Source organism: Anas platyrhynchos, chromosome 10, assembly GCF_047663525.1.
Source record: "Anas platyrhynchos isolate ZD024472 breed Pekin duck chromosome 10, IASCAAS_PekinDuck_T2T, whole genome shotgun sequence".
Lineage (NCBI taxonomy): Eukaryota > Metazoa > Chordata > Aves > Anseriformes > Anatidae > Anas > Anas platyrhynchos.
The window spans coordinates 12,993,401-13,018,669 of NC_092596.1; the positions used below are offsets into that span (position 1 = coordinate 12,993,401).

At 35.7% G+C, this 25,269-nt stretch overlaps 1 long non-coding RNA gene across 1 annotated transcript in view; it reads right to left on the reverse strand.

Moving 5' to 3' along the window:
* The window catches only part of LOC140003294 (uncharacterized), a 49,070-nt gene extending 36,624 nt beyond the window's left edge, over positions 1-12,446 (reverse strand). The window contains exon 1 of the long non-coding RNA XR_011811671.1: positions 11,932-12,446. This is a non-coding gene — a long non-coding RNA (uncharacterized lncRNA). The remainder of the gene's footprint in view (positions 1-11,931) is intronic.
* Positions 12,447-25,269: the final 12,823 nt, after the last annotated feature.

Below are 25,269 nucleotides of genomic sequence, written 5' to 3' on the forward strand. Positions count from 1 at the left end.
AATATTGATCTGGAAATGACAAGCAATGCAAATTTTTAATGCTGTGCATCATGTGGCATACTTCAATTATTGAGATTTATTGTCATGAATAATTTATAGATGTGTTCTTTAATTTTCTATTGATTGTTGCAATCTTTTAAAAAATGAATGCAGTCCTCAGGAGGCTTGGTGGATTAGACCTGGGTAAATGTCTTCAGCACTACCACGTGTGGCTGAGATTTTCCCACATTATATCACAGTACAGTCTAGCACTGTTTTTTTGACTACATCTTAAAGGGAACATTTTAGATATATAGTAATCCAAGCACTGATGTGTTTGTTGATACTGTAAACAAGACCAAATATTCCATAAGCAGCAGTTTTACACTAAGACTATGAATCTTTAGCCCAACAAGAGTATTTTCAGTTCTTAGGCTGCACACAAACTAGCGTCTTAGGAGTTAGAAGCATTAAAACTAAATATCTAGGACAGTAACCATGCCTGGAGGCCTAGAGAGAATGAACTTCAGTTGGGTGCAGAAAGACAGATCTCAGATTTTTTAAGCACTACACATTCAGAGAGGTTTGGTGTAACCACGATGACATGATGGTGGAAGTAAGAGGTGTGAGATCACTTAGCCTGAGAGGAGAATGACTTCTTTAGAGAATACAACATTCCAAGGGTGAGACTGCCAGGTTTTAGGAACAAACAAAGACAAGAAAAACTGTCTTGAAGTGATAAAAAATCAGGCAAAGAAATAGTCTGCCTTTTCACAATGCAACAACAACTGTGCTAGCTGCTAGCTGTGTGCTGTATCAAGGACACTACTGAAAACGGTTTCCAACCATAGGCAAAAAAAAAACGTGGTAGAAAGGTTATTCTTTTGCAGTGTAACAATCTGAAAGTTGATTTTCTGATAATAATCATTTTTAGATGCTATGACCTGTTATCAGGAACTTATTTCAAAATAAGGGAATGACATAGATAACTTTGATAGAAGGAAGTTTGTGGTTCAAAATTATTGTAGCAATTATTTACCCATTGTCTTCTGACTTCTCTTCAAATGAAAAACAATTATATCCAAACAAGGCCACTGCATGTATGCTTTACACCTGCCAGTTGAGAAAAAAAATCACATATGTTTTTACAGGGGATGAAATTTTAATAATAATTGGTACTTACCTATTACCTATCTCAACTAATTCAATGCTCTTTCAAATACCAGTACTTGAACCTTCATTGCACATAATTCAGTACAGTCATTGCTCCTTTTTATGGAGCATTAAACAGCAGCACAGCAGATGAGATTTTCAAAAGCATCTAACATTGCTGTCCTCACTTCTGCTGAAGTTCATGAGAGTTTTCACATCGATATTTATGAGTGAGAACCAAGAGAACACCAACTCTCTCATTGACCTCAGCAGCAGGAGAGAGAAATCAAGGCTGGTGGACTTTGAAAAGCTTTTCCTAAGTGACTTCAGCCAACATGTCATGGTAAGACATAAGCTGAAACAGGCAGGTCACTTGAGTCACCTTTTCCAACAACCACTCCACATTGCCTTTGTGGGGAAGTTTTAAGATGTTTCATTCACCTGCTGAGAACTGAAACCACAGTGCTTGTGAGAAGTCTGTGAATGCAGTCTCTGTTTTCTCATTGCTAGGGTAGGAGAAGAGAAAGGATGAAGGTATAAATTTTGTATCTCATAATAATGAATGTTTGTGTAACTCCAGATGACTAGGAAGACATTTTCCCTGCACTGCCACATGTAGAACAAAAATATCAAAACTTTCAAGTACATTTGGGATCACAGAATCCAAGTTAAATATTACAACTCATTATACGGTCACAAGCCATTAGTTTCAACTCCAAATTGGCAAGAAAGCTGCAATTTGGAATTCATATGCATGTGGGAAAAAATGTGCTTAGAAAAATCTAAAAATTAATCAGAAAAAATGTGTTTCATAGCAACTCCCTTTTTCCATTTTAATACCCTATTGCTTGTGATGATGGCTCATTAGCTTCTGACAAATATTTCATCATTTAATCCTCAGACTTATTTGAGAATGGCTACATTACATTTCTGTTCTGGCTTTAAGGAGGTTTATATTTGTTAGTCTTCATTTCAAATTTACTTAATGTTAATCCACTTCACCAATTCATAGTGATTCAAATATATGTTTATTCATTTGTCATTCTTCTAAAATGCTGTAACTGTACTTCAGATGATGTAGGAAATTGTGTAAAACAGTTCTTTTCTTCACAGTGATACTTATTCCAAGTCACTGCTTAAAAATAGTTTCATATTACCTGTAGAAATCTACAGAAAGATGTGGTCTGAACAATTAATGATTTCCTACAGAATTGCAGTCCATTTCTCCCCCTCTGTTCCATCAGCCTGTTAAAGTAATTCTACCGGTAGCTAGCAAAAACTCAGAATGTTCATTAAAAGAAAATGACAAATCTTTTTTCCTTAGACACTGTATGATAAGTGTTTGGGAATTACCAATGCCAAAAATTTTACTGCAGCTCTGTACTACCTCCATAAGTAAGCGGGAAACATTTATCTTGGTTTGACCTTTGTTTGGTATTGGAGAAACTATCTTAATGGATCAGTCAGGTAGTATATAATTTTTCTGCATTTACTAAAGGCTAAAAATGTACATCTGCTGTCCTTAGTAAATAGAAACACATGAAAAATATGCAGTCACTGAATGGGGATGCCTAACTTTTCTTTGTAGCAACCTGTGCTACAGTTTGTACACTGATTACATTAAAAGAATGTCCTGTGTCGCAGCCCTGGGGGGTCCCCTAGGGAGTCCCAGATCTCTCTAAGTTCACCCAACTGCCGTGTCTGGATCCTAACAAAATGGACCCTTGTTGGTGTGAGTAGGCTGGTAGACCAAATGCTAATTCATTCATTCTTATGTATGCAACACCAAGAGCTTGGATTAGACCTTCAAAATCACACAAAATGTGTGCCATTGTGGCTCCAAGAAAGAAGATCAGGCTGGGAAACTTGTTTTTCCACCACCTTCACCAACCAGTAATTCTAAGTGTGAGATTTAATCTTTCCTAACTTCGACTAGATGCCTAACTTTGAAATGGCTGAAACATCTGTGTTTGGGCTTCCTGTGAACCCAGGACGTGTGGCTGGTAAATCTCAACCTAATGCAGATATCCAGAATCACTGAGAAGAACCATATTCTGTAGGTTCTAGACTGTTCGATTTACACGGAGTCCAGATGATGAAATATGACAAGATATTTAATTTTGGATAGCCAAAGTTAGGTGAGATACATTCTATACAAATGACATGCAAATTCTTGTCACCAGCATGGCTTACAAGAATTAGTTTAGATTGTATGTACTTATCAGACAACAATGAGTCAAAGTTGTTTTGACTATATCATTTTCCTCTAATGTGACAGAGTATGGTAGGAATAAGATTATACAAGCACAGAGTCCTTCTGCATAATTTGTATAATGATGGTGATTATCATATCGGTAACATTTGGGAAAAAGAAAGCAATTGGCAGAGAATGGGAAGAAGAGGAAGCAAACACACTAAAACAATGATCTAATATCACCAGAAAAAAAAAATAAAATATATATATATATATATATATATATCCAAAATTGACTTCAGGATTGCAATTACAAACATATATTAATATGATTCCTCAGTGGATGTAGCAGAACATAATTTAAACTGAAGTGCACTAGAGAAATTAGAAATTTTCTCTTTTGTTTCTTTTTGACATGACAGAGGTCTGGATAAGTGTTAGGCTTTAATGTAAATTACCAAGATTAGTATGTCTGCAATTTGTCTACAAATAGTCTTCATCTGTTTAATTTCCTTCAATACTGTCACCCTCCATCTCATCCTCTTTGAGATGCTCCAAGGACAGAAGAACTGTCAGGGTGAAAGAATTATTTAAACTTAATTTTAAAAGGCTATCTTTTTTTTTTTTTTTTTTTTTTTTTTTTTAGGCTTTCCTGTAATCAGGCTAACTATGTTGAAATGTAAATACAGAATAAATCAAGATTGTGCTTCTGTGTTCAAAAAATTCCAGGATCTCATAGTGTACACTGCAAAGAGGTTAAAATCATAATATTATACAGCTACGTTAAAATGATCTATGCCTCAGTTTCTGGAGAAAGGTTGGATAAATAAGCAGGGTACACAAGTACTAATTTTGTCAAGTACTTCTCTAAGAGCAGCTAATTAGAACCACTTAAGACAGCAGGAGTTACATAGGAGAAGTTTTCAGTATTTTTTGGCTTAAAAATTAATGGAAATTTTTCACCGGTTCAAGAATATTTGGATGATCTTTGGTGTAATTTGCCAAAGCTCTTTCATTACTTTTATTCTAGAAAGGAAATTGATTGTATTCTAAAATTTAAACCACTCCTTTCTCCTGGCTTCCCCAAACCTACTTTTGCTCTCAAAACTTTGAGGTCCACTTTGCAAACTTAAAAAAATTTAACAGAGATGTTCCACTGTAAATTTATCATTTTTGCAGGGCTTAATCTCAGCTTCCACTTCCTTGAGGCTCAAATAACTTTTCTTCCTCTCCACAAACAAAAAGATTGTGTAGGGAAATACTGAATTTTTTCACCATATTATTTATCCCAAAGCGCTAATATGGCCACATAGTGTTTTATAGCTATGCAATTTGTGTGTATATGTGTGTGTGCATAAAAGAAGAGGAGGGGATACATAACAGATGGTTATTACAAATGTTGCTTTACTGTATACATTTCATCTGCAGATTCTGCTTTTGCACATGAACCCTTTCAACTATCAGACTGTATAGCACAAGGGCTTACACAATATCGAGTAATTTTTGGCAGTTGCTGCTCTGTCTTTCATCGGTGCCAGATCTTTGGCAGTATAAGCTGAATCCCCGTCTAGTATACAGCAAGCACAAGGTCCTCATTATACTGGAATTTAATACTCAGGGCCAGAAGGCTCTACATACAATGTAAACCCAGAATGTCTCCCTTGCCTTTTGACTGAACAACTGTTTAATACGTAGTGCCTTACAAAGCTGCCATAATTAAAAGGATAATTATTTATATACACATTCAGATCCAATGTAAATAAATAAAAATAAAGAAATTAATGGGATAAATTTCAGAAGTTAAATATCCTTAAATATATGCATTTATGCCACCAGGGAACAGTGACAATTGGCACAGAAGTCTACGTAGGGCATTATGACATATTCAATATAACAGTCTGCAATACTAGAAACAGGGTGCATACACAAATATGCAGTTGGGCACATACACCAAAAATTCTTTTCTGCACATCCTTCAAGGCATTGTTTTAAATATTAGCAATAGCTTTGAACTACCAGACAAGTTTATGCAATGACCTTTAAGTTTCAAAGTCCATTCATTTTCCAAGTGGGAAAGGACGAATATCTTTGCACTATGTCCATGTAAATATCCCTCTTCCCAAAGATATCAGTTCAGTGCTGTGCTTATACTGCCAACCTACACAGCTAAACAATTAGTTACAAACAAGGTTTTGATGAAGCACCCACCCTCTAAGATTAGATTTCTTCAAACAGAGCCTTAGAAGTTTATAGTTCCCAATATCACAGTGATTCCTACCATATCAGCCCCATGGAGGATCTACACCCACCTCCATACTTTAAAAAGTAAAGAAAAAAATCTACTGAATATTATCTCCTGTTCCATAAGAGGCAATTAAATGGAACCTCCTTCCCCCACACACTATATTAAAAATATTCATGACATCCCCTGTTGAGTTGCAGTTGCCTCTCTTTTTACACTGATACTTTCTTTCCACATTGAGCAATCACGGAGATATCCTGCACAGAAGAAATATTGCAGGTCTTGCATGGAGCATATTATACATGTCAAGAGGAAGCTGTTGGACTTCCTTTGCCTGAGATACTTGCCAAGTACTTTCTGTTATTATATCTGCCTGATATAATTTAGTTTTGATTTTTGACTCAGTTCCTATTGCCACCAGCTCTAAATTATGAACTCAGTTTTTATTTACTTAGTGCAAATTTGACAGAGGCACAAAGAGCCAGATTCATTTCTTACACACATGGGTGGACAAAGAGAACCAGAAGGCATTTTGAAGAAGACTGGAAAATGCTCAGGCATTAATTTATCATCTCCTTGTTAGAGGAGTGGAAAAAAAAAAGTGCAACTTAAGGATACACGAGGAATAGAAACACGAAAGAGCATGAAGGTTATACCATTTTCTTCTGAAATGCACATTAGTAATTGTTTCGCTAAGGGGTCTCTGAGTATTCATTTCTGTTGCACAATTAAGTGCTTCACAGCCTCCAGATGATTTCAGCCCATTGTCTTTCTCCCAGCAGGTATCTTTGATAGCAAAGCTGGTCAGTGTTCTGAATCCCACCACCCAACCACATCCAAAGAAAGATTTGAGTTTCCTGCTGGGTTTAGGGTAGTTGTTCTGAAAACAGAGAATATATTTTGTCATTTATTTTTATTTGTCCCTTATCCATACCCCAGCCTAGAGGCTTTGTTTATTTCTTTAACTGTTTTTGGATATGAGTAAAGCCACAGTCCTAAGGCACGGACTTTAAGTAGTTCTCACTTTACACCTGGGGAGAAAGCTTAGAAGACAAATTAATGTAAGCATGGTTTGCTTTGACCCCTACTTAAGACTGAGTATCTGTAGTCAGAGGGATACCTATTATATGATGTTTCCTTCCAAGTGACCACATGTGGAAACTGAGTACCAAGGCAGCACTTACAGAAATGCACAGCAGTATAACACTGAGAATCAGAGGAAGTTTTCACCTTTTCAGTACAAGTAAAATTCTTTCTCTCTTTTAACATACCCTCCCTACATACATTACAATTTAGGTGCCTAAGTACTCTTCTGGATTATATCCTGAAGGAATAGGTAATCCGAGTAGGTCTAATAACTCCAGATCAAATGGCTGTTAGAAGGAGAAAGGGAGTCTTTAGAATGGCCAAGTCAACCTCCATGGTCAAGGTTGTAAATAGAAATATGTATTTTATTAACTTACCTTCAGTGTTCTTTTTTATTATAAATGAAGTGAGGCATTGTAATCAGGAATAAGATATCCATACTATGCAGACGTATACTGTGCCTTATATCAGTTCATGAGTGTTTGAAGTCATTCCATTTTGCCTTGATTTTAAAGTAATTTCACAAAATCAAGCATTAGTTACTATGAGGCTGCTTGGCACAAGAGCCCATAGGTATCCTGAAACAAGTGAAAACTGAGGTGAACTGTTCACATTTCTTTTTATAGTAGTATTATTATGACCTTGACGGCATTTTCATGAGATTATAATTTTTTCACTAAAATTCCCTCTACAGGCTGAGATTTATCACAACAAGGCTTCAGTATTTTAATAGCTCCTTAAAAGATTAAATTAGACTCTAATGCTGGATAAGGCTTTACTGCTTAGATCAAAGCTGGCTGAAATTCAGTTTTGCTTCATGGGAATTTAGGATATTTTGACCAAGTTTTTATTTCAGTATGGAGATGAAAGTAGAGTTGTCTAAACTTCCCATGGAAGCAAAATCAACAACAACAATTTTTTACATTAGTCATATTTGAGAAACAGAACAGAATTTGGTCAGATGGAAACAAATCAATACTGCATGAGTACCAGTTTCCCAGAGTTTCCAGGAGTTTCAGAACAACCAAGGAAATTCCCATGAATTTCATGAGGTACAGTGAGTTAAGGTGCTGGAGACAAAGTCATAAACATGGTTTACCAGTGCTTTGAGGAGCAGTGCCTCATTACAATGGGCCTAGACAACTAAGACCCTCCTATAAGTGCAGTCCTGTGGGCCTACATCTGAGAATGTCCTCCCAATGCTATGTTTATTTGCCATAAAACAAAGAAGCAGTCTTCTCATTTTTAAAACGGAGACAAAAAGAGAAGACTTTGCCAAGATGTAAATTCATCTTTGCAACACTTAGCCTTGGAAAGTCAGGGGCTGAGTACAATCAGGAAATTATGGCAAACTACTTGAGAAGAAAAGCCTGTAATTTGTACTGGAGGATGATGCATCCCTCCATTCAGGATTCACATAAAAATGCTTTTATTTTCAAGTCAGGAAACTTACTTAGCTCCATATCTTCAAACAGAAAATTTAGGAAAGTAGTCCTGATTGATTGTGCCAGTACATTGAGGTAGGAGGTATCTTCAATACACTTCTCCTCACTCACTTCCAAAGTTGTTCCACTTTCTGTAAATCACTAAAATAATCATTTGATCATAGGGCCTAAGAGAGAGAGTGACTTTGCAACCGAGTGGGTTAGATGCACTTTTAGGACTGTCTTGTGCATGGAGAAATTATATGGCTCCAGAGTGAGATGACAAGCAGCATGTTTGAAGATCAATATTTTAGTCTTAGCTACACTTGTAGTAGACCACATATTTATCTGTCCAAAAGCTCAAAATGAAAGTTGTAGTTGAATCAGCAGCTTAATGGTATTTGTCTATGAATGCAGAATATATACTACTTCTTGTCAAAAGGCATCCTGTCTACTAGTTTTTCTTGGTTTAGAATACCAAAATGCAACATAAATACATTTGCTAAACATTATAATTAAATAGTACTTGCTATGACAAGAATAATAAATGCATACTTAAGCTCTGTAAAGGTGTAGTTTAATGTGGTTTTTTGTTTGTTTGTTTGTTTGTTTGTGATTGGTTTTTTTTTTAGTTTTCTGAGAAATCATTATGGCTTATCATATTGTTGTATAACTCTACGAAATATTTATACTCTATTAAGGATATATAATACAAAATGCACATTTGTTTCTCTATATTTCTAGCAGAGCCCCAAAGCAGGTATTAAAATATAGGTGGTGAACAAGCATTAACCAGAAATCACAGAATTTGATTAAATCTGAATATAACTGTTGATAGAATATTAAACTCAGAATGAGTCTCCTATTCCATCGTGTATTAACAGCACTTTGAAAATGTCTGTACAAAAACAAACAAAAAAAAGAATAAAGTTATTGTACAGCATCATAAAAATGTTTTAGTAATCATGAAATCGTGGAAAAAAAACTCTACCTTATTCCAAATCATTAAGGTTATTTTTATAAGAATTTATGCTGTCTTATTTGATTGGTGCAGTGATTGCTAATTTAGGAATGATCTTACCTAAAACAAACTGCAATATTTTACTGCAAACCACAGAAGAAATTGAATCTGAACACACCCAAAAAAGCTGGCAGAAGTGAGCCATTAAGCCATGCCCTGTTATTTTACACCCTGTCACGTTAAATCTGAAATTTTATCATGGTTTTCCAACTGAGGCACCCTATACAACATCAGCTGTCATTTTTCTGGGTGTGCCTCAGCTTTCTCATAGATGTTACTGTGAGCAAGGGTTGGCATGGGACTCACTACATAAGGCAACATTTTCTCAGTACAGGTCCCTAGGTTCATGAATCTCAATGAGGAGTAAGTTGTGCTGTTTCTTCAAAATAATAATCCATGTAGGAAAATCACCAGTTAAAGTAAATTCATGAATTATATTCATCATGGAAGCATGCAAACTTTGTGTTCCTCCTTTTTATAGGATGGGCAAGAAATTTTTACAACCAACATCTTGTGACCAAAAGACCTATCAGGTTTTCTATATGGACTCTTATTGGTGCTTCAGCAAAATGATGAAGTTTGCACATCTAAAATCCTGCACTCTGAAGGTGCCCAAATAAAACCTGAGTCTAAAACTCTAACCCTGAGTGTTGATAATCTAGCAGACACAGCACACGCTGTGCTTCCTTGACTCAGTCAGACTACTAATTGAATGCAAATAATGACATAAGAATAGTTTGCAAGATGTGACAGTGCTAGATGAAAGGAATAGAAAGTGTTCAGCATCTGATCTGCATCTTTTTTTTTTTTTTTTTTTTCCCAATGTGGCATTTTCAGTGAGAGAAAATTAGGCTGAATTTCAGAATGAGTGAAAGATCCCCAAACAAATAAATTTTGAATAACACTGTCTTTTGAATCAAACAGCAACACTGTTTCCTCTGAGAAAACAGTTTGAAAATTATGAGCTTTCTTTGAGTTAGCATATGCCAAAAAATGGGTTGAATTTCAGCTGTTTTCAGAGTTCGGCATATACTTTCAGCCTGCTCTCAGTTTCTTTCACTATTAAAAAATGTAAGAGACTCTTTCTCGGTGCTTAAAAGCCAAAAAAATATGCATTAGCTTGTAAAAATCATATTCTGCAAGGTTTAAAAGATTTCTTTGGTAAAACATTAGATTTTGAAAATTAAGGCTATGCTGCTTCCACTAGGCTTTCGCAGGTCCCACAAGAAATATATTCTTGTTTCAGGTTTAGAAAAATATAAATCTCTTGACGGTGATGCCTCTGGCTTTTAGTAGGACTCCTTCATGGTTAGTGCAGGATGGAAAGCTATGTGTCTCTGGTTCCTGCTGAGTGAAGACAATCAGGAGGTATTGGGGATGTGCTGGGGCTCAGCAGACTCAACAGTATCACTTCAGTACCAAGCCAGTAGCAGCACAGTGTGAGCAGAGCTTTTCTTGATTCTTACAGCTGATGGTGGCTTGGATGTTTACATTATTTCTTTGAGAAACAAGTGTAATGGCAATGGAGAAGTACCTTCTCAGGGCTGACAAACCCCACAGTGTGTCAGTGTTAACATTTCACAGGCTAAGTGGAGTGAGATGGGAGAAATCGATGGAACAGTTCTGGAGATAGTGCTGCTAAAAGAAAGGTGCCTTTTTGTTGTTTTGTTGTTGGTTTTGAGTGTTGGTTTTTGTTTCAGGTGTTTGTTTTTTTTTTTTTTTGTCTGTGTTGGAAAATATTTCTTCTATATAAATATAATAACAAAACGTTAATAGCTATGAGATATATTGAGGTATATGTTAATATACGTGAATAGATCACATTTGCAATTTTAGGGCAATTTTAACTTTACAATGTGACCAAGTATGATCAAGGGATGTTCTATTTGTTTTTTTTTATTTGCAAGAAGAGGGGTTTTAATAATAAATGAACACATACTAGTCTGGTCGTTACATAATGAAACAAAAAAATGTTACAAACTGCTTTGCTTTCCGTTAGTGGAGGGCCTGAATAACTGTGCAGAAAAACAAGTGTGAGGGAGCTGAGGATCAGCCCTGTACCATCCATGTTTGCTCCGCGTTCCATTCTGCTGCGTCCTGATGATGAGAGCCGTGAGAAGGCTCAGTGATTCATCCCGTAGGTGGCTGCCTGTCACGGGTGGGTGAAGTTCTTCCTATATATAGCTTGTGCATGAGTTCACAGCACATTTGGGGATGGCTTGGAATGAAAGGTGCTCTCAAAAAGCCCTGGGTAAATCGATGTTATTTTATTATTACAGCTAGGTGCTAGCAGCTGACAATTTCAATAATTGGATCAACATTCCTGCTGGAAATGCCAGCAGGTTTGACTCAGCTGTTTATGGTTCTGAAGCACATAAATTATATTCTAATAAACTAATTTTATTTCAGGTGAGATTTTAGGGTGATAGCAGAAAGAAATCTGCTGTCTTTCACAGAAGTTAGAGATCCCAGTGCTGCTGGCCCAAATGACATTTCCTCTGTCATGTTGTGAGTTGGCCAGACATGCAATGACAGTTTCAGTTTATGGCTGTGGTGTGGATAAGCTCAGTGCTGCAATACATGTATAATGGCTCAGTGCTTAGAATTCTCACCCAGGATGATGAAGTCCCCATTTCTGGCCCTTGGTCTGTTACCGGCACTGCATAGCTCATCAGGGCTGTGAATCCAAATAGGGACAGGAATGCTACCACACCCAACTGAAGTTATCTGGGTTTTGTAGTGTAATCTAATTACTGGGGTAGGGTGGAAGCAGTACCTATACGACAAAATTATTGTCACCTCAAAACAGATCTAAAGAAGTAGACTGACTTACCCAGATAATAAGGGTTTTTGCTACTCTTCTGGTGTGAGAAGTCACTTGGAGTCTCAGTAAATGATCACCCACAGAGTACTGCAGTTAGAACATCATCTTGGAAGAGAAGCCTTGTCTTCTTTCTAAAATCAAGAACAAACTTCATGACAGGACAGTAACCTCTATATGTCTAACCTGAAGGTTAGAGCAATTATCTGAAACCCTGCAACATGGGACCCGCTTCTACCTCTTTTTAAACATAATGTACATTATTTTAAAATCCCTTGATACCAAAGAAAATCTGGTCATTAACTTCTGTTAAACCTCTTTTACACTCATGACAAAAAAATATGTACTGAAGTAATACAACTTTACTTTTACTTGGTGAATTGTAATTGCATCAATAGTCTCACGATTTCAAAGCAGTGCTTCCTAAGATGATCGACAATTTGTATTTTGGAAGAAGTAGCACTGTGAACTTCAGAAGTATATTTATTAGGTCCAAACCCCTCAAACTTATCCTTTACAGTCTGTTTGCTTACTTTCTCCATCACTGCCTCTCTCTTTCCCTGGCATGAATAATGTATCTTTAAATTTCATGTGTTTTTTTCCCTTTCTCTTAACATCCAGAGAAAAATGGAGATGTTAATTTCTTACAGTGGCAGCTAAGACAAGCACAATTAAGCAGTTTACTTTCTAGGGATTGCTCACTGAATTCTTCAAGAAGTTCCTCTGCAGATGATGTAGTTGAGGGCCACGCCATCCATTCCTAGCTGACAGCAAACAGATGGTCTGTCATCCGAATTGTTCATACTTCTAGGAGGGTACACCATTAATGAAGCCAAATACAAGCTTGCGATTTCAGCTCCCTGGTATTATATAAGTGGAGCTGTATACTATAAGAGTAATTTATTAGATCCCATGTGTCATTCATGGAAACCAGTTATGCTGAATCTGTGACATCGAAAAAATCATCCTTCTCCAGTAGCGTATGTTAATGGTTCTTTGCATTATTTCTGACAAATTTTATTTTTCCACAGGTGAATAAGTTCTAAAATGCTGCTTTGCAACTCCAAGAGTAGTAGTGCATCTCTGTATTTCCTGACATATGCCAATGTTAGATGTCAAGAGATACAGAAAAACCCAGGAGCCAATCAGTAATTGTTTTTAGATTTACATAAAGTCTCCCCCCGCCACCCCCACACACACAAACACACAATCTAGAATAGTCTATTTGTTGGGGGACAACATAAAGTTCTAGTGACTTGGCGGCTTGGTGGGATGCTATATGTAAAAACTCAGATTTTAAAACATATTCAGCTACGTAATTCCTCATATCCTTTGAAAATCAAAAGAAATAATAGTTAAAGTATCAGATCCTCTCACAAATATTCCAATTGAAAATATGCCAGTTGAGAAATATCTGGTCTCTTGCTTGATGTTTGTTTCCTAGAACTGAATTTCTGCAGAGCAGTGATCTGTGTGATCATGTTCACTGATACAAAAGGTGCATTGCTTCATAGTCATTTAGTACTTCTGTATGTGGCAATACAGTAATAAACCAGTCCAAAATCCTAAACAATGAGTGATGATTTTAGTATAAAAAAATATACATGAATAACTGCTGTGGTGCTTAATCTTAAGAGGTATATAAACTGTATGGCCAATAGTCTTAAACATGGCATTAGCGTTCACATAGTTTGTTTTTCTTTGGCTATATTATTCTCTGTAACATATATACCGCTTATATTTTTAAAAGAAATTTCTTCAGGCTCCTGTAGACTTGTCAATTTTATAATTGCTTGATAGTTTTGTTCAGCAGAATAATTTAGAAGTGTGTCTTGTGTGCTGTCACCTTTGATTAGTAAAGTTCTCTATGGGGGGATGGCGATGTCTGAAGGCTAAAGTGGTTACATTCAAGGGTTTTATTTGAGAAATTGTAGTTTTTTTAATAAATGACTGCCATTTAAGAAATCTTAAAGTGTTTGGAAAAGCATTGTTCCTAGGGTGTATTATTGTACCTTTTTTTTTTTTTTTTTCATGTTCACCATTTGCTGTTCTTCTATTCTTTCTCAATTACTATTGATGTTCAGGATGCCTGTCAGCTGATGCCTTTTTATAAGCTGTTCTGCAAGTTGAACACAAATAACATGACAGCTTGCAGGCTACTTGTTGTCATGGTTTTCTTACTTTGCTCCGGGCAGTGCCATATAAAGAATACTACATCTCGACTCCTATTTGCATCAACCAAATATTTTAACATTAACACAATAATATCAGAATGGCAGGATGTTTATGACATTACCAGCACCAAGAAAGCAGAATAAAATTATGTTCTGTTTCTGCCTACACATTTTCACCCACTCCCAGGCTCTGTACTACTGTGGTTACAGAATTGTTGGTTTCTGTGGAAGTAAGTTGATTTCAGGTTCTGGGCCCAATTATGAAATTTAATTTCAGCTGTCTTTCTGACTGCTCTTGCAGGCATTCATTAAATGAGATGCAACACAGGAAATGCCACCCTACATGCTATTCTTTGAACTGGCTTCCAACAATTTACTCTGAGGACACCTTAACTTTAGAAGTTCTGTGCAACACACAGAGTTCAAAAAAGCTCCAAGAAATTACAGCACTGATGAAGAACAGGTGAAAAATAACTCATATAAGATCATTGCCAAAATTATGGATTGTAGAAATTTCCTGCACCAGGAAATACCTCTCCATGAGAATAATTCTCCTGCAGTTTAGGATAAACTTTGCTTTATTTTATCTTATCTACTTCAGGAATGAGCTAGCTTGAAGAATAAATGCTTTGCGTATGCAAAAAGATTCATTTTTAAGCTAAACTCTTTGAAGTTGTTGGATTGCATGAACTTACATACAATAACTAACAATAGCTAACTCCATTTTAACATTTCTGATAGAAACTCTGCTTGCTCCTGTGTTTTCCTTCTTGCTTGGGAGAAAAACATTACAGATACCTGTACAACTAACTTATTGCTTTCTTTCAGAAGTTTTCTCAGAAACATGCTTGAACATGATGTGTAAACAAACCTGATTGTGGGTATGCTGCTGGCACACAGAAATACTATTGAGCACGAAGACTGGTATCACCTTATTGGTTCTTGTCTTGCTCCATCAGTCCCTCTGTACTCATCTGTATTTTTCATTTTAAATCCTTTCTGAGTGAAAAAACACTTTTAGTTCTACTTTATACTTATGCTGTTTTTGTTTGTGTAAAACTTTACATATTTGTATAAAGTCTACCACTGTGGAATTCACTATTGTTCCAATAGGTTATGTTAACATAACTATTAGCATAGCATTCAACTAATACTCAATAACTACTACTGCTATTATTCTCCTTATAAAGATTACCTTCATAAAGGCCAGGAAAATATAACCGGAGAATAACCTTCCCATGGTCGCATCTCTTTATTTAGGCTAGGCTTGCTGCTTTCAGCCCTCAAGGCAAAGATGCACATCCTTCTCTCCAAGCAGTGTAAAAGAAAGAGAGTTGTCTTTGCTACATTCACAAAGATTAAGGCCAGATTGGACCACTAGATACTCCAGTCTAACATGAACAATATTATGTACACACAACTTTTAGACCTGTTGGAGAATAAAATAAAATAAAATAAAATAAAATAAAATAAAATAAAATAAAATAAAATAAAATAAAATAAAATATGAAAAGTATTTAATTAAAAATGAAAAATAAAAAATACCCCCACCCCCAAAAGAATGAAATTCACACAAAAATCCCACACATTTTCTTTCTTTCTTTCTTTTTCCTTTCTTTCTTTCTTTCTTCCTTTCTCTCTCTCTCTCTCTCTTTCTCTCTTTCTTTCTCTCTTTCTCTCTTTCTTTCTCCTTTTGGGGGAGAAAAAAAAACTAAAAAGCAAATACTTGGTATGAGTTTCAAACCTGATTTTTTTTTTTTTTTAATGGGCTTAAAATTGAGCAACTTTGAATTGGCAGGAAGAAAAAAAAATCGAAAAACCATTAAACCAGCAAGCAAACAATATACCAGTTAAGACCCCAAATCTCAGCTAACATGGAAGCTTGCTGTGTAATATATTACTTCTGATTCTAAAGCATTTTTCACTTGGGAAAACCTGGTATAAACATCATAATGGGATTCAGAGGAGAAACAGTAATGTTGAGAAACAGTGAAGAACCGGTGTAGATAGATTTCAGAAATGTATCTGCAGATATGGAAGGACCGTTGTCCCTAATAGCATTAGCATGTTTGCCTGAGGAAACAGAACTTACTAAATTTCACAACTAAATGGCCACATTTCCATAGTAGAGAATGGAAGAGATTAGAGGTAGCTGCACATGAGTTATCCTGGTTTCCTTGAGTATATCTTAGAAGAAGCTTTTTGTATATTTTTAAAGTTAAACTTGGTGATGGGCACTGAAGTCATTGTGGCTACAGATGAGGCTTTAATTCTAAAACAGAGTGGTGGTAAATATAGCCAACCAGGTTTGCAATTGTGTTTCTATAAAACAAAGATATTGTTTCTACCGGTGATTTGTACATAATAATTTGTCTTTGACTGTTCATCAAAGCCTTTTGTACTTCTTAAGTATTCACAGAAAAATTCTGCTAAAAAAGCAGATTGTATTTTTCCTAAGGCCACAATGGATTCACGCAGGTCTAGTTATCCGTATAGTTTGGCATAATGTGGGCTAGGTTTTAGAATCATTAAGGTTGGAAAAGACTTCCAAGATTACCTGGTTCAACTGTCCCTCCCCTCCCCCCCCCCAACCAATATTACCCACTAAACCACATCCCTAAGTAAGATACTTAATCTTTTCTTAAACACCCCCCATTTTGTAGTCTGTTACCTTTCCTAGCAGCCTTTCTAGACAGTTATTTCAGCTTTTTTTTTTGTTCTGTCGGAAGAAAGAAATTAAGGATATAAGGATGCAATTTGCTTAAATTAAGTTATTCCAGAATAATTCCATTCCCCAAAATACTCTCAATTACTTATCACTTCATTATAGAAATGGAGACCAAGCTTTTCTTCCAGATACATAGTCCTAGAAATACAAAAGAAAGTAGGAATTACTAAGTAATTGATATATAACCTGCTTAAGGCCAGCTAATGAACAGATCAATAGCCAGGCATTTTCTATAGCCTCAAAGCATTCTGAAAAATGAAATGCCACCAGGCAAATCTGAGCAAGTTTCACCTTTTCCCTCATTTGCATTCATATTGTGCTCTGTTTTACTCCCAACAATTTTCATGTGTTTTTTTTTTCTCCCCCACATGTCACAGCACATATTGGTGTACACATAAACCCATCCTGCTTGTGTGAAGAGAACTTAAAGCCCCTTTAAACAATTATTAGGTGAGATGTACTTGTGTATTGTTCCTTGTATCACCCATCTCTATAAAAAGGGGATGCACTTCTCTTCACTGCCTTCCACAAGGAAAAAAAAGAATAATAAAATAAAATAAAATATAAAATAAAATAAAATAAAATAAAATAAAATAAAATAAAATAAAATAATAAATAAAATACAGCAGCTGGAATTAATTTATCACACAGACTGCTGTAAAATACTTGCTATGCAATTACTTACAGTAAGGCTGAGCAGCATTTTTGAATCCACGTTTTCAATTGAAATTGTGTGCTCTTACAGAGATGCCTTCATATCTAAACTTTAAATTGTGTCTTCAAAGAGAAGGTTTATGAGTAATAATTTTTAAACTGGGACTGTATCTTTTTTTTTTTTCTCTGAGTGTTGGTCTGACACTTTGGTCAACTTGGAGATAAAAGATATATGAAAAATAAATTCAACTTCCAGGTTGAGTGTGATTTTACAATTCCCAGAAAATGGGACAGACCCATTTCTGGAGCTCCATCAGAGAATTTCGGTCCAACAGGGCACAGACTGTTTTTCCAAAATACCCTTAAGATTAATAATCTTAAGATTCTGTATGCATGAACCAGCTCTTCAATGAGTACTCATTGGAAAGGCAAGAGAATGACATACAATTAAGTATTATCACATATATATTTTAATATGGCATAATATAAGGTCAAGTGCTCATAGCTGGTTTTCTGTTGTTGTTTGACCCTGAATTATGCCATCTATAGTGTTGTTACTGTACAGACAACAAAAAAGATAAATGATTAGATTAGTGTCTCTCTGCTATCTTTTTAATAGAAGTAGTTAAAAAAATGTTTTTAGAGAGATCTTAAATACAAGAATAGAGCCTGAATACAAAATCAGTTTATCTTCCCTATTGTACAAACCAGGTTTGGAATCTCAGATTGAACTGTAGCCTTCCCCTAGAATGGTAGGTGGAGTGGATGGAAGACAGTATGTGATAGAGAATTCAGCTAGTGATACAAATGCCAATAACTCCAATAAGTAATTATATCTCCTTATGTATTTATCTTCACTTGAATTTCTTTTTTTGGATTTTAAGCCCCAAGTCCCAAAAGGTAGCTTCCTCTATGGTTTTATAAAATAGATTTGAGGATCATGTTTGTGAAAATGATCCTTTGGGAAAGCTGTCCAATCTTACAGTTAAATAACTGCTACTGATAACTAACCTTTTATACTTTACAAAAAGTTCATTCTAAGTATGTCTCAATGAGCCTAAATGATCACCATGCCTATCCCACTCTACATCTTCAAATATTTTCTAATTGTCTTTTTCATTCCCTGAAGAACTAAATATGCCTCCAAAGGACACCTTCTTAATATAATCTCAGAACAGGCCCATCAATTTTGTGCTTACATAACTCAGTTAATTTCCCATTCCTCTGCACTTCGCCAAAACCATTTTTAAAATGCATCATCCTGTTCACATAATTAAATTTACACTGTATTTATTTCCTTTATCTCTTCCTAAAATAAAAATCCATTGCATCTTTAACCTCTTCTTTAACAGCCTTACAAATTCACAATGCATCAGACCAGTGAGTGATACCTACTTAAGTAAATATGATCACAGATGTTCTTTAATACATTCATGTTGTTAATTGGTTGCACTTTATTCAGTAACACTGAAAATAAAAATGAACCTGCAAATGTTGTCTGAAAAATCCTTCCTTTTCATTGTTACATTTTTTTACAAGGGACTTGTCCAGCACAGTACACAGAGGTGGGCTGGTATACAAAATTAATCTGAGACCGATCAGCAAAAGTCCATCAGCATGTTTACATAACAAAGCATCTAGATTTTATTTCTTTTATGATCCAGCTGTCAAGAGGATTCAGTCTGGATGTGTGTTAAGGAACATTTCATGTCAACATCTAAGATTAGTACACAGAGAACACATTTTCACAACAATGCAAATGTAAAACCTGACATTTATTCTGCATTTTGAGAATTTATGACAGAATTTGTTAACCCAGAGATTAAGCATTAAATGGCTCAGAACTGCTATGGAATCAACAGTAGCATCTCTGCACAGTGCTTTCCTCAGGAAAGAGCAAGCGCAGTGCTGACATCAAGGAATGAAAAAGCTAATGTTTTTGCTTTTTTTTTTTTTTTCCTGGTATCTACATAGGCTATGGGCTGTCTGCTTTATGGGTGCCTTTGTACCTTCCAATAATTAACAGAAACCTAGTGTCACATATTGGTCACCTTTTAGCAGTTACAAAGCCTAGGGTTATAACCCTAGTGCGTTGCAGAGCTTCAGAAAGGTGTTGTGTCAGCATGGTCGTTTATGCCATCAGTGTCTCTAATCTGTTTTTTCATCTGAACTCATCAATATTCTGATCTACAGTATCACAGTTGGGGTCTGTTTGCTCTTCAGATAGAATCGGTTACACATTACTCAGGATCTAATTATATTGGACTACACATGATGTAAAACCAGGCAATTTGTTTGGAATAATAAAGTACATTTATCAAAAATATTTTTTTTGCCACTCAAAATTTCCATAGGAGGATTTCATAGGTTTATGTTGGCCTTGCTTTCACATGTAATGCTGTTTTACAAAAAAAATAAAAATAAATAAAAAATGTTGATACATGTTCAGTAGTTCAGTAGTGCTCAGTACTTAGTAGTGAACCTTTGTGAGGAAATGATTAAAGGACTCCTCTCAGTTTCAATAAAACTTTGTCAGGAACATTACTGTTCTAGAGGTTTACAGAAACATAAATATTTTCTGTGTTCTTTGGTGATATTATGATAGTCTAGACAATTTAGAAGGCTGTAAAAGTCCTGGCTTGTATAATTTCCGTAAGAGTATAAAATACATGCATATGTAGTCTTTCACTCTTTTGCTATAAAAGGCTAATAAAATAAATAGTCGTATAAAAAAATGTGAATATTATCATTCCCTTTAGCAGATAAAATCTGATTAAACATGGTTGTTTTTCATTTTTATTACACACTAACAGGAATATTTTTATGGCAGGCAAACGTGAGAAATTTGATTTAGACAATAAGATTCAAATCCCCCAAAGCCTATATTTTAAATTTTGGTCAAAATGAAAATGAAATTCTTTGGGGACAAATTTTTAAAAATTACACACACACACACAAAAGCTTCTTGATAATTTTTAGCCCAAAGTGCTATGAATTTGTTTTTGAAACTACATTTTAGTGAAATTATGTACATTACTCATTAAACAAACAAACAAACAAAAAAATCATTCAGTTACCCAAGAATTCCTGTAGGGTTACACTTGTGCTTAGGGTCATGGTACCAAGATGTGAAATAAAAAATGTGAAAGGATTACAAATATGTTTTTAAAAGCACTAAGAACATATGAAATAATGTCTGAGTAGCATGTGTAAGGAGGCACCCTGCAAGTGGAGCTGTGGATTGGTTTAAGCCACAACAGAATTTGTTCACAAATGATTTGCATGTCTATCTAACATTAAAAGAAAAAAGAAACCATGTCACTTTTGTTCAGTAGTATCTATTTCTTCACTCAGTATTGGTCTTTAATTAAAAAATAGCACTAATTATAAATAGTAATCTTTAAACTCCAGTCAGCTCAAAATGATTCCTTCTTCTCTTCCCATGTGGCATGAGAGTGCCAGTTCTCAGAACTGTGAGCACTGCTACTCCACAAATAAATGATAAAGGTAAAAGTAGAATGAGCAAATCATTTTGGAAGGAAACTGGATGCCAAGGAGAACTTGTTCAAGTATGCCATTAACAGAACACTGCCATCCCAAATCTACGTGTATGTCCTGTACTTTAGCCGTTAGATTCATTATTGATGATTTAGATGACAGAATGGAAAGCACTTTTAATTTGAAGATGATAACAAGACAGGAGGGATGACAGCTACTTTAAAGGACAAGAATGAAATTTGAAGTGATGTGGAGAAATCAGCAAAATAATAACTAATTCAGTGGTGTTAAATACAAAGTGACGCATAGCTACAAGACAGAGAAGGACAATAATAGAAATGATTCTCCTGACAATGATTGCAGAGTTAATGGACCAAACATGAAGCACACATCCACAGTGCTTTAAAGTACTGCAACTTGTGTGTAGGTGCCTACAGACACCTGAAGACTCTGTAAAATTGGTGTGACTCAGATGGACTACTACATTAGATTTGGCCACAACATTAAAGCTGGATCAACTGAAGAAAGTCCAGAAAAGAGCAAGAAGCACTAAGATATTTCCAGCAAAACCTGTGATGAAAGCTGAAAAGTACTGGCTTTATTTAGATGAGAAAAGACCAAGAGGAGAAAGGAAAAATGACTCCAGACTTCAAATGATAGCTGACATCAACAAAATGCTGGCAAAGAGAGGAAAGTATTTATGTATTCTCCAGGACAAGTAATGAATTTAAGTTCCCACAGTGGAGATTTAACATAATGCTGAATGGCAAGACAGTTAAGTGCTAAAACACAACTATTCAGAGAAGCTGGGGATTCTACATCATTCAGGGTATTTTCAAAACAGGTTAGAAAAATGGCTGTTAAATATTATTTAGATAAAGCTGAATCTAAAGGAAATCAGTGACCTCTTGAGGTCATTCCTATTCTTGTGGATATGTGCCCTTCACCAGATTTTTCTTATTTTTTTTACAACTCTAAAATACAGACTACTTATTATACATCACATGTATTGAGCTGAACACTAAGCCAAATTACACTGACTTCAACACAGCCTGATAGAATGTTATCATCAAACAGCATTGAGTCAATAGTACAGGCAAATCCTTGATACAATGACTGCATTTTATTCTGAGAGGGAAAAAAATGTTGGTCAACAGACTGTTACCCTCATTTTTATTTTATTTAAGAAATATAGTCTAGCAACTGTTGAAATTTAGTACAGTAGCTTTACATATAACAGATTTGTGGTCCTCTTTTGCCTTTCACTGCATTTAAGAGACAGTAAAAGACTGCTAAAAATAATGAGAGTTTGCCTCATAAAAGTTAGGCGTTAAAATAATAAGCTAGAGGCCATAAACACAAATGTCCCTTGGAGATTTTATCCATCTGGACTAGACAGAATATATAGCTACTCAAGTTATTTTGCAAACAATGTTAACAACATTATTCTAAAGTTTTCACATTGAATCTTAAAAACCACAACACACAGTTCTTCTGTTCCAAAGGCTCCCAGACTTCAGATTTACATCTAAAACTCACAGATGGCCTTATATTGTAATGGACCAAACCAAATCACTGACTCAGGAAAATATTTAAGCAACAGTTAAATCCATCTTCATTCAGCAAACCATTATAATATAACTCTAACACTATTCACATTTAAAATAAAGTTCTTTTTGCCCCCATGGGCTTTCACATATGCCCAGTAATATGCGGCATTAAAAAAGAGATCAAGCCGTACGTACTGTCAAATGTAGGAATATTTGGGAGCTGGAATGCAAAGCTAGAGGCACATGTCAAGGTCAGACTCTGAAGTGAAACACTCTGCTACCTGTAACAGCTGCAAGTGCCAGTTCGCTCTTACTCTCAAGTGTAGTGGTTATGTCTATAAAAATCTGAATGGAATTTCATTACATAACTTTTCAAGGAAACAAAGCCTGTCTGACTCTATCAGTATGAAAACAGCTATTCTAGATTATCATATCGTTTTTAGTTGCTCAGCACATAGTTTTCAGAGTTTACTTTGAAATTACTTTGCTCTATTTTAACTAATGTGGCTGATCTAATTCCTAAAGCTTTAGTCCAAAGTGATAATTGACAAGCGTCATATAGCACTTATAGGAGAAAATTTAAAATCTATGCACCACACATGAGTGATGTAGCTTTCTCAATGAACGGAAAGTGCTTGAAATGAGTTGCTATTATGGCTAAAGAATAAATCAGTTAATTATGAAGAAAGAGTTATCAGATCTGTCCACATGGCTACCTTCTTAAACATCTTGCTATTCTGCAATAGTCAGCAGAACATGTTCCCAGAGCAAGGCAAGCTGGGAGCATTATATACAGTACTTACAGGGAAGCTAGGAAATGTGAAAAACTTCCAGAGATGCTGCAAGGAATGTCACTGACTCCAACCCCATGCTCATTAGTACATATATCTAGCTGGAAGTAAGGTTGAGTCTAGTGCTAAAACAGTAATAAGAAATGTAGCAAATTACATCAAATTGATTTTGATCAGAGATAAGCATTTGCTGGAATGCTGTACTAAGCTAGGGCCTATTGGCAAAGACCCTGGGGTCAAAGAGCATAAATAGAAACACAAAGGTTCAAGTGATTTGTTGCTTGTAGACTAGAGGAGAGACTCATGCACTTGCTAGACTTGGGTGGCATTTGGAAAATCCCGTAATGGTGATGTACAACATTAAACCTTGAATAGTACTGTTAAAGATTTAATGTGGTCTTGGCACCATAGGCAGGCTGAAAGGAGACTGATCATTAATCACCTTATCTTGATCCTTTTTGGTTAAACAATTCATTACTGTCCCACCTTTTTTTTTTTTTTTTTTTTTTTTATTTGCTCTGTTTTCAGCCATGCCTGCTCATTTTTCCACATCTCCTAACCTCATATCCATACTCCCTTCTAGACAGCCCTCTCCTTGAAAAAAACAAGTCTCCTCCACTTAGAAGATCCACATATCCTTCTTGACTCCCATGTGGGTCCTTCTTTGTTACTCCTACTCTTCTGGCACCTGTGGCTTACTCTGTAAAATCCCATAGGGTCTACATTTCAGCAATTGCAAAAGTCTGGATTTTTTTAAACCCTAATGATGCTGGAAAGTTTTCATTCTACCTTACTTGTAAGCACCAGTGGGAAGCACAATATAATTACTTCCCCCTCTAGTGTTTTCTATAGGTCCGGACCCCTGATTTGTTTCATGCTTAACTCCAGGTTCAAACACGTTTCTTCAAGAAGAGGCACGTGTTTTTCCTGTAAGTTTTCTGGTCCAGTAGTCTGAGCACCTATACACTTGGTGTGGGCCAGGGCAATGTTGCGTCCTTCTCCTTCCTTCAGCTATCAAAATAATGCCCTAAATCTTCAGCTATTAAATTTCCTGGGATGGATATTTCTCAATTTCTCTCCTGTTGAAATTGGCCTTTCAGCATAAAATAGTACATTCTTTGTTTTAGGACTTAAAATTTTAGTCTACCAAAACAGGAGGCCAAAGAATTATTTTTATTCTCTCTCATCCGGTGAATATTTATGCATTGTATTCAAAGCAGAACAGCAATTTTTACAGGAAAGACGGATAACTCCATCCCTTAAAATCCCATAATGTCATGTTCAGACATCCTCTAAAAGCTGGGAATCCTGAATTTAAACCCTTGCTCTTTATCAGCAGGATAACAACCATCTAATCAACATTTTCCACATCTCAGGTGAGAAATTTAACCTGTAAACTCTTAGCATTGACATAGCCTTTCCAGAGGTTGCACAGCCTAGAAAGGTCATTTATGAACACAGCTGTGCTGGTGCATAGAAGATCTCATTTGCTGATCTTCTCAATCTTCTTTACAATAACCCTTAAATTTACTTCAAAGGGAAGACAGGATAAGTCTCTCCTGGTACATATATCCAAGGCAGCTCCTGTTGTCAATCTAACCTAATGTCTCTCTGCTTTACAGATCACTAATGAAGAATATGAAAGACAGAAAATTTTAATGTACTTCTCGGTGTATGAAGGAGAGTGTGGCAGTGTGAATGGATGCTTCTCCTCTAGAAGGTGGCTGTATATGTGAAGTTCTAAGTAACATAATGCTGTGATAGACTGTTTTATTTGTTTTTTTGAAGGACATTATAAATAGTCTGTAAGCAAATATGTTAAAGTAAAACATAAACCAATCTTTAGACAACTAAGTTCTAACTGAATTTAAATTCAATTACATTTTTTTACCTTTTATTCTTCTGGATCTGACTGGGACCAAGATAAGTAGAGACAAAATAAGTGCACAAAACAT